The 15,348-nt window shown below is 48.8% G+C and overlaps 1 protein-coding gene across 4 annotated transcripts in view; it reads right to left on the bottom strand.

Moving 5' to 3' along the window:
* Positions 1 to 15,348, bottom strand: part of Nol4l (nucleolar protein 4 like) — a 125,366-nt gene that overhangs the window by 36,058 nt on the left and 73,960 nt on the right. The gene's annotated exons all lie outside the window — the stretch shown is intronic.

The following is a 15,348-nucleotide window of genomic DNA, read 5'->3' on the forward strand; positions in this document are numbered from 1 at the left end:
GAGGAGGCACCGGGGAAGAGGAGAGAGAGGAGGGGAGAAAAGAGAGAGGGGAGCGGGGAGGGGGGAAGTGGGGGCGCTCGGCCAGGTAGGGGGTGCGGGCGCGCTGGACGCGGTGCGGTGCACTGGGGGGGGCGCTCTTAAGGGAGAAGCGCGTCGGGGAAGATGCTCGCGGGGGGCTGCGCCGGGGACCCGGAGCGGTAGGGAGATGTGTCTGCCCCCGGCTCCCGGAGGCCGCGGTCTCCGCTCGGGGATCGGGATCGGGGAGGCGGGGTGCCTGGCAGGCTGTCTGCGTTCAGACCAGGAGGGGGAGACGTGGCCTGAAGAAAGTGACTCAGGCACCTCCTGGAACTCTCGGCGCCCCGGGGCCTTCAGGCAGCCTTCGACCCCCGCGCGGGTCGCAGTTCCCCGGCACTTGCGGTCCTGGTGGGCAGGGGCTGCCGGGCCGAGGGCTGGGCCCCGCAGGTGAGGTCGGCGAGATTCCCCGGCGGGGGAAAGCCAGGCACGTGGCCGGCTCCCGGGCGGGCCCCCACCCCCACCGCGGGTCCCTCTTTCCTAGATCAAGTTCAAGCTCGAGATCCTCGGAGCGCTCGCCACCGGCCGCCCCCTCCCTCCGCTCCCCTCCCCGGGCCCTCCCTCCACCCCGCATCGTCCCCACTCTTCCTTTGTCTCTTTCCCACCATTTAGTTTCCTCCCCGCCCCTGCCCCGCTCCTCCCCGCCCCTCGCGGGCGCCCGCCTCCCGGCTGCGCTCACCTGTCCGACCCTGGCGGCCCGGCGAACCTGGGCGCCCCCCGCCCGCCCCGCCCCGCCCCGCCCCGCGGTCATTGTGCTCGACGGGACCCATCGCCGCCGCTCCGCACGGCGCGCAGGCTTCAGTCGTGAAGTCACCGGACAACACCCAGGACGCTGCCCAGACCTGGGCGCGCTGGCCGCCGGGGCTCGGTCCCGCCGGAGCGGGGCGGCCTCGCCGACCGGAGCCTTCGCCTTCCGGGAGAACAGACCTCGAGTCCGGTGCCGGAGGCGGCGGGATGGGGCGTCGCTGGGTGGGGAGGGGGGGCCCGCCACTTCGGGGCAACCTTAGGACTCGGCCTGGACTGTAGCAAGCTAGTCCCCAAATAGCAGGATTTAGACAGACCCTGCGAGATCAGATGGGTTAGGGGTAGATGCCTCCCCACCCCCAGACCCAACCCCTAGTTTACGACAGCTCGGCCGCGCAGGAACACGCTTGGGCTTTAATAACGCGGGTGGAGGCGATAGCGATACGTTCGTGGAATTCTGTGGGGAATGCCCTCCCTCCAAAAAGAAAAGGGGAAAAGAAAACCAACCCAATAACGATCCCACCTCCTTGTTCCTGGGGTCGCGTCAGAAGAGGAAGGGCAGTTTCTACAGATTCCCTTACGCGACCCCCCATTCCGTGGAACAGCAGAGAAGGGAAGGGGAGACCGCCACGGCAACTGTTTGTCATTTTGAGAACAGACTGCTTTTAACCGTCCAACTTTTTTCTGTTTTTTTTTTTTAAACCTTTTTCTTTCTTCCACTGAAAGCTTCGCATTGTGAACAATCTAAGGTGGGCAAGGCTCCCTCTACAGGCGAGAGCTGGAAGTACACCACCACAGGTTCTGAGCTCAGTCCGTATTCCACCCATTAGAAAAAGATGACAACACTCCAAATTAATGGCCACAGCGGCGACTCCATGCTGCACATGCTAAAGATTTCGCCGTCTACATGAAACTCGTGCTCTTTCTCTTTAAAAGACAGCTGACGAATGCTACTCATTAGCACCTTTTATCCCTGAAATCAAATGTGTTTTCAAAGCAATTCTCTCTTCACTTCTGAGTTATGTGGGAGTCTGGGGGACTTCACGACCTCAACGCCCGCACAGTGCTGGCTTCTGCCATGAATTCAGTGGTCACAGTTTGCCTAGTTCATGCATAGGGAAATGTGGGTGTTTCCAACATGGAGCTGCCCTCCCTCATTCTGCAAGTGAGATGATTCCAGCTGAGGTTTTCCTGTCTCTTCCCAACACATTTCTAGAGACCTCTGGCTTCTCCTGGCCTGAGTCACTATTTCACAGTGGTGGTTGACATCTGGGCTTGAAATATAAAGCCAAATCCAACTGAAGTTCAAAGGTGGAATTGAACCCAGATAACCCACCTCTTCTCTGACTAATAAAAGGCACTAGTGCTGCCCAGGAGGGCAGAGCTGTGATTTCCTCTAAGCATGAAATGTGAACTGATTTACCATCCCTGAGATAAAACAGCCCTGGCCTATTCCACCCACAGAAGTCAGTTGAGCACCCTGCAAGAAGCTGGCTGCCTGGCAGTGCTCTGAATTCGGTGTTTCCTGTGTGTGTTAAGCCCACAAAAACCTCCCAGGCCTTGTCCCTGCAGAAGCTGCCACTCCTTTGGTAACCTTGGGTTGACTGTTTTCAATGTCCTTGTGCCTCTGGCCAGCTCTCTCTATCCTTAAAGTGGCCACAGCATGGGTCCCCACAAGGAATTGGGTGACCCAGATTCTTGACCACTAAGTCTCCCTGCTCCCAGGCTGGTGGGGGGCGGGGGGGGGCGAAGACCAGGCAGGGAGAGCCGCTCCTCTGGCGGGGGAGGGGGGGAGCACTGCAGCGGGTGCTTCTGCAAACATGTTTGGAATAAGCTCTGTGGAGCATCCCAGCAGTCTCATAAGCATATCCCTAAAGTGAGGACCTGGCCAGGGGACCCCAAGCCTTGCTATTATTAGAAATGGCAGGATCTTTGACCAGAGTGGACACTGTTCAAGCATCTCAAAGCATTTAAAAATCCATTTATCCCAACACGTTACTTATTAATGAGAGGGGAAATGGAGTGATGAAGCAGACACTTCCCAACCAAGCCCTCAGAGCAGCTTCCCCAAAGTGTGGCCACCTGACATGAAGCATCTGCCTTCTGCAGGGGAATACTAGAAGATAGTATCACCAGCACTGCGTGCCCCCCATTTTGGATTATCTTCCAAAAAGCTTAGCCCGAATCTGACAATGAGGAGACAATCAGACCAGAAATCAGAAAGATATTCCACAGTACAACAGTCTGGACTCTTCAAAACCTCCAGAGTCATCAATTTGCCTGCTCTCCATTATGAGACTAAAGGGAAATGACAGCTAAATACAATGTGCGAGTCCTGGTTGGATCCTGGATACAGAATTTAGACAAGGGGTGGGGAAGAGGTAGAGGATGGGGGTCGAGTGAGGGGCTGAGATCAGACTGTTGGAAGGGTCAGGGAAAGCACCCTCTCTCCAGAAGTAAACCAAGATGTGCCCTGACCCCAGCTGGAAGGAGACAGGAAGGAGATGAGGGAGTAAAAGGGGGCTGGAGGCGAGTACCAAGGTCCTGAGATAACAGTTCTCAGTGGGAGAACAGCACATGTGTACACTGTATATATCTGTGTATTTTAGACATAGTCTTACAATGTAGCCCAGGCTGGCCTTTAACTTGTGATTTTCCTGTCTCTGCCTCCCAAGTGCTGGGATTACAAGTATATACCATGATGCCTAAATTCCTCCCTCCCTCCCTTCCTCTTTTCTTCCTCTTCTTTCCTTCCCTTCTCTCTCATTCATTCTTCCTTTCTTTCTTGTTTTCTGGTGGTACTGAGGTTTGAACTCAGACACACGCCACTGAGCCACCTCCAACTCTGATTTTTGCTCAATATTTTTGATATGTTACTTCCTGCCAGCGTCTGTTAGTTTTCCTAATAATTAGAAATAACACGTGAGCCACTGCATCCAGCTCTCTGTTGAAAAGAGGGTCTCAAGGATGTCATAAATTTTTTTCTGCTCAAGCTGGCTTTGAACTTCAGTCCTTCCAATCTCAGCCTTTCCATAGCTAGAGTTAAAATTGTAAATCACTGGCGACCAGCTCTGGCTATTCTTGCTTTGGAAAGTGACCTGCTCCTATCTTTTGGCCATTTCTTTATTTGAATTGTTGAACTTTAAAGGTAAAATATCTTTTAAAATGAACAAGACTTTTGTCATATATTTGCAAGTATATTTTCCTTTTGGTATGTGTGTGTGTGTTGGCGTGTGTTGATTATGGGGCTTGCACTCAGGCCTTGTGCACTATCCCTGCACCCTTTTGCTCTAGGATAATGTTCTACCATTTGAGCCACAGCTATACTACTGGCTTTTGGTGGTTAATTGGAAATAAGTCTGGGACTGGCTCTGAGCCACAATCCTCAGCCTCCTGAGTAGCTAGGACTATAGGTGTGAGCCACCAGCATTTGGCTTGTTGCCTTCATTATCTTGTTTGTGATAGAACTTTTCTTGCCACATGGGTATTTTATGACCTTCTAACATTGGGTTATTTTTCCTTTTACAGTTTTAGAGTTGCAAATCAAAACAGAGGGTTTGTGGGAGATGAATTGCTTTGGTTTGATTTTTATACCCTTGATGGTTTGGTTCATATTTTCTTCTGGAACATTCATATATTGGCTACATTTAAATCTTTATTCCATCTGTAATCATTTCCACGCAAGTAATGAAATGGAGATCTAGTAAACTTTTCTGAGTGGCACTGTGTGTGTATGTGTGTATATGTGTTGCTGAGGATCAAGTCCAGGGCTTCATGTCTGCTAGGCAGGCGTTATACCACTGAGCCACATTCCAGCCCTTCCGTGCTATCTTTTCCCCACAGATTGGAAATGCTGTCTTCATAATACACTACTGTTCTATTATTTTTGAAATCATCTAATTTGCTCTACTGTCCCACTATGGAGCCATGAAATTCATGTTCCTATTGGCTAAATCAGTACTTCCTGTACCTCCACCAACTGTGCCTGCCTGTGCCACAGTGGAACAACTCAACCCGTGTCACAGCTCGAGGTCCTCTAGGCAGTGCAGTCAGGGGAAAGGAGAGGTGTTTCTCTGTAGGGCTGGCAGAAGGTTCCTGGAGGGGGTTGCTCCACTCCAAACCCAAGACTGCAGAAGGAACCTGGCTGGCAGGGGGGACAGCCCAGCTTCTCACTTGCTTCCCCTGTGGGTTGGACAGTTTGTCTTATGCATTCAATCTTCACACTAGCAAGTTTTTTTTTAGTTGGTTGCAGTCTCAATCAGTGTGAGCGTTTGCTGAGAGCTAGGAGAAGCAGCCCAATCCAGTACGCTCATTCTTCTCTACTTAGAGAAATTTCCCATTATGAATATAGCTAAAAGCTTGACTCGTTGAAAACTACAGCCAAAGGTAAGGGCAACACATCCATTATTCTCCTTTTCAGGTATGTCTTGCTTTAAAATGTCATCAATTAATTTCTGGTCCTGTCACTCTGCTACTCTAAAACCTACAACAGCTCCCAACTGCTGGCAGAATCACATTATAGCTCTGTCTGGTCTGGCCTTGCATGGTCCTCTGGCTTGCTTAATCTCCTCCAGTTGCTTGCTGGGAATTATGACTGACCATGTGGTCAGCCAGCTCTCAAGTGACACCCCTGGTGACATGTCTCTGTTGGTCTTTTGGCAATTACTATGCTAGGGTACTTCTGCTTCCCTGCCTCATACCTCTAAGCAGGGCTGGGTAGAGTCCCCACGGCACCAGGCACAAAGTGCCTGAAGTCTCCCAGAGGACCCAGTCCTAACCAAGGTCTCCAGCAGAGCTCTACTTCCAACCCCAACTCCTCTGGAACCCACTCCTGCCTCCTCCCCTGACCCCCTTGAAGAAGCTCGGCCACACCTGCACTTCCACACCTGCACGTGCTCAGCAAACCATGCCCTAAAAAGCACACCATAGCAGCAACCTTCACAGGTGTCCCCCACAGAATATCCCCACAGTCACCACTGGAGGATGAGTGGAGAGTTAGAACACTGGTGAGGGTGAGGGACCAACTCCACAATGCTCACAAGCATCTGTGTGTCTATGTGCACATTACATGCCATACAGCTCCAGGTCTAGAGAGTTCTATTTTTTTTTTTTTTTTTTTTTTTTGTCGGTCGTGGGGCTTGAACTCTGGGCCTGGGCGCTGTCCCTCAGCTCTTCAGCTCAAGGCGAGCGCTCTACCACTTGAGCTACAGCGCCACTTCCGGTTTTCTGGTGGTTTGTTGGAGATAGGAGTCTCACGGTCTCTCCTGCCCGAGCTGGCTTTGAACCGAGATCCTCAGATCTCAGCCTCCAGAGTAGCTAGGATTACAGGCGTGAGCCACCAGCGCCCGGCTTCTAGAGAGTTCTAGAATGGTCAAAACCTCTGTGATATCAGGAGTCATACTAGGCCAGGAATGGCTATTCACACCTGTAACCCCAGCTACCCAAAAGACAGAAATCAGGAAGATCATGGTTTAACACCAAACAGGTCAAAAGACTCCATCTCAATGAATAAGCTTGATGTGGTATCATGTGTTTGTCTCCCCAGGTGGGAAGGAGGCTTTGGTAGGACGATCCCAGTCTGAGGCTGGGTAAAAATGTAAGACCCTATTGAAAACTGACTAAAGCAAAAAGGGCTCAAATGGTAGAGCACCTGCCTAAGCCAGTGTGAGGCCCTGAGTTCAAACACTGCTGAAAAGAAGTCAGGCTGGCGATCACCCTTGCTAGAGGAAGCTTCTGGAAGGAGCACCAGGGGTTGGTGGGGTGTGGCAGTGTGTGATACTTAATAAGCTGTCTGCTCTGTGACACATGCTCCTCCCTCCTGTGCACCAGTGGGGACAATGTGTATCTAATAAAAGCCTGGAAAAGGGACATGAGCCAGGCCAGCCTCCCCCTTCCATCCTCCCTCCCACCCCTCCCCCCGCCCCGCCCCACCTTGCCCATCTCCAGGCCCCAGGTTGGATGGTAGTCCATCAGCCAGTGAGTGACAAGTGACAAAACTGATAATGTCAATGCCACTGGGCACAGGAGGACTGGGGGCTCCAGGAGGAAGAGACCAGGGGATGCCAGTCACAGAGCCAGGAGCTTGGCAGCCCTGCTGGGGTCTGGATGGAGTTGTGTATATCTCAGGGTGTGTGGTGGGCCCTGCTGAGGTCAGGCCCGTGGCCAGATGGTCCAGATGGCACCATGCCACGGGCACATCTGAGACTCTCCTCTCTGTGAGTGAGGAGAGCGGGAAGCAGCTGGACCTAGGGCTTCTGCGACCTGAGGGGTAGCCTGAGCAGCCAGCTCCCCAATGGGTGACTCAGGAGAGGTTAGGCCTCCCCACCATTCCTAGCCACCCCAAGAGAGCAGGCAGCATCTGCTACAGGCCCTGAGTTCCTGCATGACCGAACCCCAGGTTAGGACAAGGATAACCACCAAGCTGTCACATAGGGCCTTGGCTGGTGATGGGCTTGAGTACTTGTGGTCAGCATCCAGCCTGGGAGTGGAATGGGGGTCAGGAGATGGAGGACCCCTTCTGCTTGATCAGACACTTCCTCAGACTGACCTCAGAAAGTGGCTTAACTTTTCCAAGCCTCAGTTTCTTCATCTGTAAAACAATGTTTTACAGTGTCACTGGTGTTTGAGACAAGTGTCTCAAAAAGACTGGCTTAGGAGATAATTGGAGAGTAGCAAAGGAAGGGGTGACATTGCCTAAAAAATAAGGTACTTATTACCTGACTTATGGAAACTCCTCTGTACAACACCTTAAAACAATAAAATTGTGTGTGTGTGTGTGTTTTTTTTAAAAGCTAGCCTTTGAACTCAGTACTCCTGGCTCTGCCTCCCAGTGCTGGGATTCCAGGTATGAACCACCAGGCTGGGCTAGTTACTTGTTTTGAGGCTGAGCAGTATGGTCCAGAGAGGACACACCTGAGCGAGTGCTTAGGGATGAGGGAGGAGCACTTACTGAGCCCCTACTGTGTCCCAGGGCCCACTGCAGAGGCAGACTTCAGTCCGTCCATGAGAGATTGACAGGGCTACCTCCCCTGGGACATGCCAGCTTTAAAGTTGGTACAAACAGAGCTCCTTCTCAATCTCCCTATGGTGTCAAACAAGTCACTCCATTGGTCTGAGCTTGGAGCTGCAGTTTCCTGGCACCAGGAAGCCCCTTGCCTGCTTGGCTTGCATGTGTGCGCTCTCTCTCTCTCTCTCTCTCTCTCTCCCCACACACACACACATTTCCCTCACCTCTCTCCCCTTCTACTTTCTCTCCCCTGCCCCAGCCTGGCATCTTATCACACAAAGCCACTATCAATTACTATTGATGGGACCCAGGCCATGCCAGAAACTGTGGCAGAGCTGAGCTTCCCTGATACCCCAAATCAATGTCCTCCTTTGTCTTTCTCAAGTACAGAAAGCAGAAACTGAAACTTCTTTCCTAACCTCCTTTGCATGTTCTAGCCAATATGATTTCAACAAAAGTTTATAGGCAACTTTCTAGGAAAGCATTTGCTTTGGGGTTCTCGACTTGTAGTGCCCCTTTGCATTTTCTTCTTGTGTTGAATGTGAATAAAATGATCACAACAAGGACAGCTAACTGGCAGCCATGAGGAAAATGTCAGCAACATTGCTGGGATATCAACTTGGCACTGCAGACATTAAAGCCCTCTACTCTTCTTGTTTCAGGGTAAAACAAAAACAAAAACAACCATGTTTCATGACACAGGTGGCTAGGGTCTTCCATTTGTCATCCTTAGCACCCTTGTCTGACTGGCAGCACTCCTGTTTAGGCACAGACTAGACACCAAGGCCACTCCCCTCCTCGGATAAGGCCTTCTGTCTAGCATTGACTCCATGAGAGGACATGGGTGCTGTGGCTAGGCCCCTCCTGTGTCCCGTGGTGCCGGAGTGGGGAAGTCAAGCCCTCAGCTCCTGTACTTATGCGGTCTGGGAGGGAAGAACAGCAGAGAAGGAGCAGCTACACAGGAGGCTGGTACCTCCTCCTCATGGAAGTATCTGGATTATAAATGTCATCTCTTCCTGTCTTACGTTTTCTCTATTTTGTTGTTGTTGTTGTTGTTATTGTTGGTCGTGGGGCTTGAACTCTGGGCCTAAGTGCTGTCCCTGAGCTCTTTGGCTCAAGGCTAGCGCTCTACCACTTCAGCCACAGCACCACTTCTGTTTTTCTGGTGGTAAATTGGAGATAGAGTCTCACAGACTTTACTGCCCTGGCTGGCTATGAACCAAGATCCTCAGATCTCAGCCTCCTGAGTAGCTAAGATTACAGGTGTGAGCCACCGGTGCCCAGCTTTCTCTATTTTTTAAGAAGTGATTCTGGAGTTTGAACTCACAGTCTTGTATTTGCTAGGCAGGGACTCTTACCATTTGAACCACGTCCCCAAACCCTTTTTGCTTTTAGGGGTTACTTTTTAGATACAGTCTATGTTATGCCTAAGGCTGGCCTTGAATGGTAATCCCCCTACTTTCAGCCTTCCAAGTAGCTAGTATAAAAGATGTGAACCGCTGTACCTTGTTTGTTTCCCATTGCTGTTGTTTCAGGGGAGATGGCCTTGAAATTCAATCCTCCTAACCTCCACTTCCCAAGTAGCTGGGATTATAGGCTTCAGCTATTCTGCCCAGCCCCAGTATCTTCTTTCTTCTTATGGCATTTGGAGCCACTCCAAATACCCATGGTTGTTTAAATCATTGCAGGCTGGTGAGGCAGGGCAGTTACTCCTCAGCCCCAGCCCCTTGCCAAAGCTTAAGGCTTTTCATGCCGTGTTATTTGGGGGAAAGGGGCTGCAGAAGGGGACATAGGAGTCTCTTGGGGATGAAGGGGCAGGCAGGCAGGGCAGGCTCCAGGCCACACCCCAGCTTTGTCTGTTTGCCATTAAACCTCACCCTGTCCGTGGAGGAGCCTCCCTCCCTTGGGGAAAAGGCTCCTCTCCAGAAAGAAGGTTCAGAACACCATTGTGCTTGGTCTAGACCTGCTGCACCAGTGAGAGAGCTGCATTATGGAAAGGTAGGGAAGGGAAGAGGGGAGCAGGAGAAGAGAAGGAAGGGGATGGGATCAGAGGGGAAGGAAGACCATCAGTCAGAGACAGACTATGCCTAGAACCCATCACTGGACCCTAAGGTACTACCTCCATTTGCCATCACCCTAAGTGAAGCCCCACTCTCCTCTGGCAGAAGATACCACAAGGTTTCACAGTGCACATGGCAAACCTTGTCTACAGCTGCATAGGCTCTGTAAATGCCACCTCTGCAGATGGCACCCCAGTTATATCTCCCCTCACCCTCTCACCCTAGCACCCTAGTTGTCCCTACCCCAGAGCCTTTGCATTTGCCATGTCCTTGGCTGGGAAGCCTGTGCCTTTGCCTCCAGAGGGCTGGCTACTCCTTGTCAACCTGGTCTTGGCTCATATCACCTCCTCAGAAGCCTCTCTAAGATACAGCCAATTGTTCTAAACATTGCATGCTTGCATGCTTTTTCCTTATCTCTATGGCCTTGAGCACCCCAGCATGGACATACTATCCATCTCAGTTACTACCATGTCCTCAGTGCTTAGGAGAGAGTCCAGTACTTGGTAAGGATTTTGAGCCAGCAAAGGAGGGAGTTTCTTAAACCATACAGTGTGGCCAGGGCGGGAGCAGGAGTAGGGGTACAGCCTGCCTGCCTTGGGGCTACATGTTTTACCCTGAGTGAAACAAAGCAAGCAGCGTAAATTCACAGAGCAGCACTGTGGCCTAAAAAAAAAGCTTGTTAATGAGGTAAATACAATCACAAGCAGGAAAAGCCCAGCCTGCTTCTCCAGTCCACCCAAAGCCATTATCTCTAATTGATCTCCAGACATCAGCTGCCCAAGCCAAGTCTGAAACCCTCCTGCCTCCTCCAGATCTGCTTACAAAGCCGGAGGCCATCGCCCGCAGCAGGGCCACCCAGCAGCCCACCCAGGGCTCCCCATCAACAGGACAAGAGTCAGGTGGGTCAAGGACCCCCAGAAAAGCCACAGCCTCCCAATAAGCTGTCTGGGCTTTACACCTGAAGAGAAAGACCCCATCGTGGCACGGAAAGGAGCCAGTGAGTGAGGCATCCTGCCTCAGAGACCCCCCCCCCCCCCAGAGGCTGCGTGAGAGAGGTACCTGGAAACTGGAATTAGGCTTTCCCCCACACCAGCAGGAGGATGCAAAAATAGTGCACAACAAATAAATAAATAAATAAATAAATAAATAAATAAATAAATAAATAAATAAATAAATAAATAAATAAATAGGCAAGAGTTGGGCCAGAGATAACTCATCTCCTTTGAATCTGTCAGGCAGGCTGAGTTGGGGGTCACAGGTCAGCCACTACCTCAGCAACCATCTGGATGCTTGTAGCAGCTCCTTCCTGGCCCAGCCTTTCCTGTTGGGCCACTCTCATCCTTCAGGAAGAGCCAGGAATTGGCTACCGAAAGCCCTGAGGGTCAGAACTGCTCCCCTTGTTTGTTCTTGGAGGCTCTGGTAGCAGCTCCTGCCCTCAGCCCAGCCTTTCCCTGAAGGCAGGTCTGCATGCAAGATTTCTGCTCTCTGGGTTGTACCAAGTGACTCTCCAGCCCTCACTGGAAAATTATGGGCGCTGCATGCATCCTTTCTCAGCTAATGAAGTTAAAAAGACCACCTCAGCACTCTTGAGGCTGTGGGAGTGGACTTCCTGTAGCCAGGAAGGGGGCTGAGCCTGAGGAGCAAGAAGAGAGGGGTGGGGAATAAGCCTGGCAGGCAGAGCCGTCCACCCACCCATCAGAGGCCTGGCTGGTAAGACAGGATGTTGGCCGCGGGGCACCCTCTCCCACGAGTGCAGGGAGGCAGAGCAGAACAGAGGCCAGGCCTCTGAGCTAGCTACTTCCATTTTCCTGGTGAATTTGGAAGTTGCAGTAAGTTTCTGGAAAAGCACTTGAGGATGTTCAGTGACACACACTGATCACAAAAGTAATGCTGGTGACAAAGATGCTTCCCAAGCAACTTTCACACATCTCTTTTACAGTCCCCTGATTCCAACAGTGCTCTGGCTCCCAGGCCACACTGATGGTGAGCTCAACAAAAAAGGCCTGGGCTAGGTGTGTGCCTCATTCTGCCATGCTCAGATCAGTGGGTTCTTCTTCCTCAAGTTCTTCATAACAACTTCAGGCGAGTTGTACATGATGACTCCCTTTCCAAGTGCTCAGCATGAAGGGGAAACAGAGCTGATTTAGAGTGAAGGGACCTGATAAATGACATCCAGCCAGCTGTAAGAAGCCAGAGTCAAGTTATGAATCCTGGGCACAGCAGGGAGACATGCTACTTGAAAAGGGCACTCTAGGTCTGTGGGCTTCCTCTTAGCCACCCATACAAGTTATTTTGAAGGAAACATCAGATCAATTCCAAAATCCTGCAAAATATGCAGCCAGCATGCTTCAAAGGAGCCAAGGTTGCTGAAAGCCAGTAAAATCTGAGAAACTCTCATCTCCAGGAGAGGCCCAAAGAGACTGACAACTGAGTAGAGGTTTGTATCTTGGATGGAATCTTGGGACAGAAAAGGATAACAGGTAAAAGCAAGGAAAATCTGAATGAACTATATAAAAGTTTTAATTAATAATAATGTAGCAATATTGGCTCAGTCATTGAAACAAATGTAGCATAGTAACTGTTAAGATGTTATTAATAGTGGAAACTGCTCCCTGTGCCTTGGGGAGGGGAGTAATGTGGGAACTGTGTCATCTGAATTTTTCTGTAAATCTAAAGCTGTTCCCCTAAACAATCTATTGCAAAAATGAAAACATCAAATTACTAAAAGAAAACATGGGGGTGGAGCAGAGTTAGCCTTTTTTTGAAACCCAAATGCAAAAGCCATTAAAAAAAAAAGGAAACATCAGAGCCCATAAAAATAAAAATGACAAAACCACTGGAGCAAGATCAAAAGATTAAGGGCTGTGGAAAGATTTTCCATATTCATGGATAGGTAGAATTAATATTGTGAAAATGGCCATACTGCCAAAAATGATCTATAAATTTAATGCAATCCTCATCAAAATCCCCATGATGTTCTTTACCAAAAGAGAATATAATCTAAACATTCATAGGGAACAACAAGAGAATTTGAATAGCCAAAGCAATTCTAGGCAAAAAAAATCATTGCTGTTGGTATCACAATCCCAGACCTTAAGCTCTACTATAAAGCTATAATAACAAAAAGAAACCTGAAGATCAATGGAACAGATTAGAAGATCCAGAAATAAAACCATATGCTTACAGTTATCTGATATTTGATAAGAGAACCAAAGATATATGGTGGAAAAAAAAGATAACCTTTTTACTAATTGGTGTTGGAAAAACTGGACATCCATATTCAGAAAACTAAAAGTTGATCCCTGTTTGTCACCATGCACTAATATCAACTCAAAGTGGATCAGAGACCTCAATGTCAGACCTTAAACTTTGAAATTACTGCAAGAGGGAGTAGGAGAAGCACTAGAATTTATAGGTATAGGCAGAAACTTTTTGAAAAGAGTGCCAGGGGCACAGCACATAGGAGAGAAACTTGACAAATGGAATTACATCAAAATAAAAAGTTTATGCACAGCAAATGACAATAGTTACTTAACTAGAAAGACAGCCAACAGACTGGGAGGTCTTTACCACCAATACATCTGACAAGGGCCTATGATCCAAAATATTCAAGGAGCTCAAGAAAGTAATCCCTCCCAAAGCTAATAAACCAATCCTTAAATGGGTAAGAGCTCTCAGAAGAAAAGTTAAGAATGGCAAAGAAACACATGAGGAAATACTCATCATCCCTGATCATAAAGGAAATGCAAATCAAAACAACTCTGGGATTCCATCTTACCCCAGTTAGACTGACCAACATCATGAATTCAAACAATAAATGTTGGTGGGGAACCCTAGTGTACTGTTGGTGGGAAGGTAAACTACTACAACCACTCAGAGAACAGTCTGAAGGTTCCTCAAAAAACTAACCATAGATTTTTCCTATGACCCAGAAATACCACTCCTGGGTCTCTACCCAAGATACCATAGACACTTACACACCCATGTTCATTGCTGCACTATTCATAACAGCCAAGTTGTAGAAAAGCCCTGATGCCCTACAATAGATTAGTGGATCCAAAAAAATGTGGTCCATGGAGTTTTACACAGTCATTAGAAAGAAGAATATTATTCATTTGCAGGGAAATGGATAGCCCTTAAACAAATCATTTTAAGTGAGGTAAGCCAAGGTGAGAGACACAAGTGACACTTTCACTCATGTGTGGAAGCTAGAGATAAAATACACTAGAACATGATAAGTTACATAGGATTCTAGACATTTACACACAGTAAGACCAAAAGAGGATACTCTTAGGGGAGGAACATAAACGCTCAATGCCTATGTGCCTCTGATCATAGGAAATAATACTTGCTGAAAAGAACTCAGGGAAATGGAAATGTTGTTGTTTTTTCTTTTTCTTTTTTGTCTTGTCTGTTCGTTTATCTGTCTTAGGGAGGGTAAGATAGAGCACAGAAATGTAGGAACCAAGGGTGAATAAAGGCAGCAGTGGTATTCAACTAGACACTGTTGCAAATGAACTCATTTGTGGGTGGGGATGAGATGGAAAAACTGGGAGAGAGTGAGAGAAGGGGGGACACTGTCCAAAAAGAAATATACAGGGCTGGACATGTGCCTTAGTGGTAGAGCACTTGCTGAACACGCATGAAGACCTGGGTTCAATTCCTCAGTACCACATAAACAACAAAACAAAACAAAACAAAAAGAAATGTATTCTTACTTGACTAATGTAACTGTAACCCATCTGAACATCACTTTTACAATAACAATTACAAAAGTTAAAATTAAAAAATGATAAAAGGGCTGAAAATGGAGGGATAAGAGGCAATAACTAACTCTGGGAAATCCAAAGAAAAGAGTCAGCACACGATGCACACTGCCACCGTAATACTGTAAAAATAGTGATTTATCTAAATGCAGGGGTACAGGTGACCACGGGATGTGTTTACAAGAGGAAATAAGAACATAAGCACCTATCTCCCACAGCAAGAAATTAAACAACAAGAGTCTGGATTGAAAAATCAAGAACTGTCCGTGTAAGCATATTATTTAGAAATGGGAAGTTAAAGAGCAGAAAGGGAACTGAAAGACAGGAGAGAAGAGGCTCTCACTAGGGAGCAGGAACTTGACTGGAAAAGGCTGGGGCAGGGCCTGCCATTTTCTATATGATTTCTAAAAACATCTACTCTTCTACATTTAATTAGAAAGAACGAGAAAGAAAGAAAGAAAGAAAGAAAGAAAGAAAGAAAGAAAGAAAGAAAGAAAGAAAGAAAGAAAGAAAGAAAAACAGACAGACAGACAGACCTCGGAAAAGATAAAAGGGCCCCTGGAAACCATTTCAGAGTGTGAGCTGCCTTGAGGTCACAGTGGAGGCCTGTAGGGTTGGCAGATCCAGGACCTGTGATCACCCCACTGCACACCCCTACAACAGAAATGCTCCCAGGATGGAGCTCTGCTGAGAGAAAGCC

This window comes from Dipodomys merriami, unplaced genomic scaffold, assembly GCF_024711535.1.
Source record: "Dipodomys merriami isolate MVZ:Mamm:240054 unplaced genomic scaffold, mDipMer1.0.p SCAF_7, whole genome shotgun sequence".
Lineage (NCBI taxonomy): Eukaryota > Metazoa > Chordata > Mammalia > Rodentia > Heteromyidae > Dipodomys > Dipodomys merriami.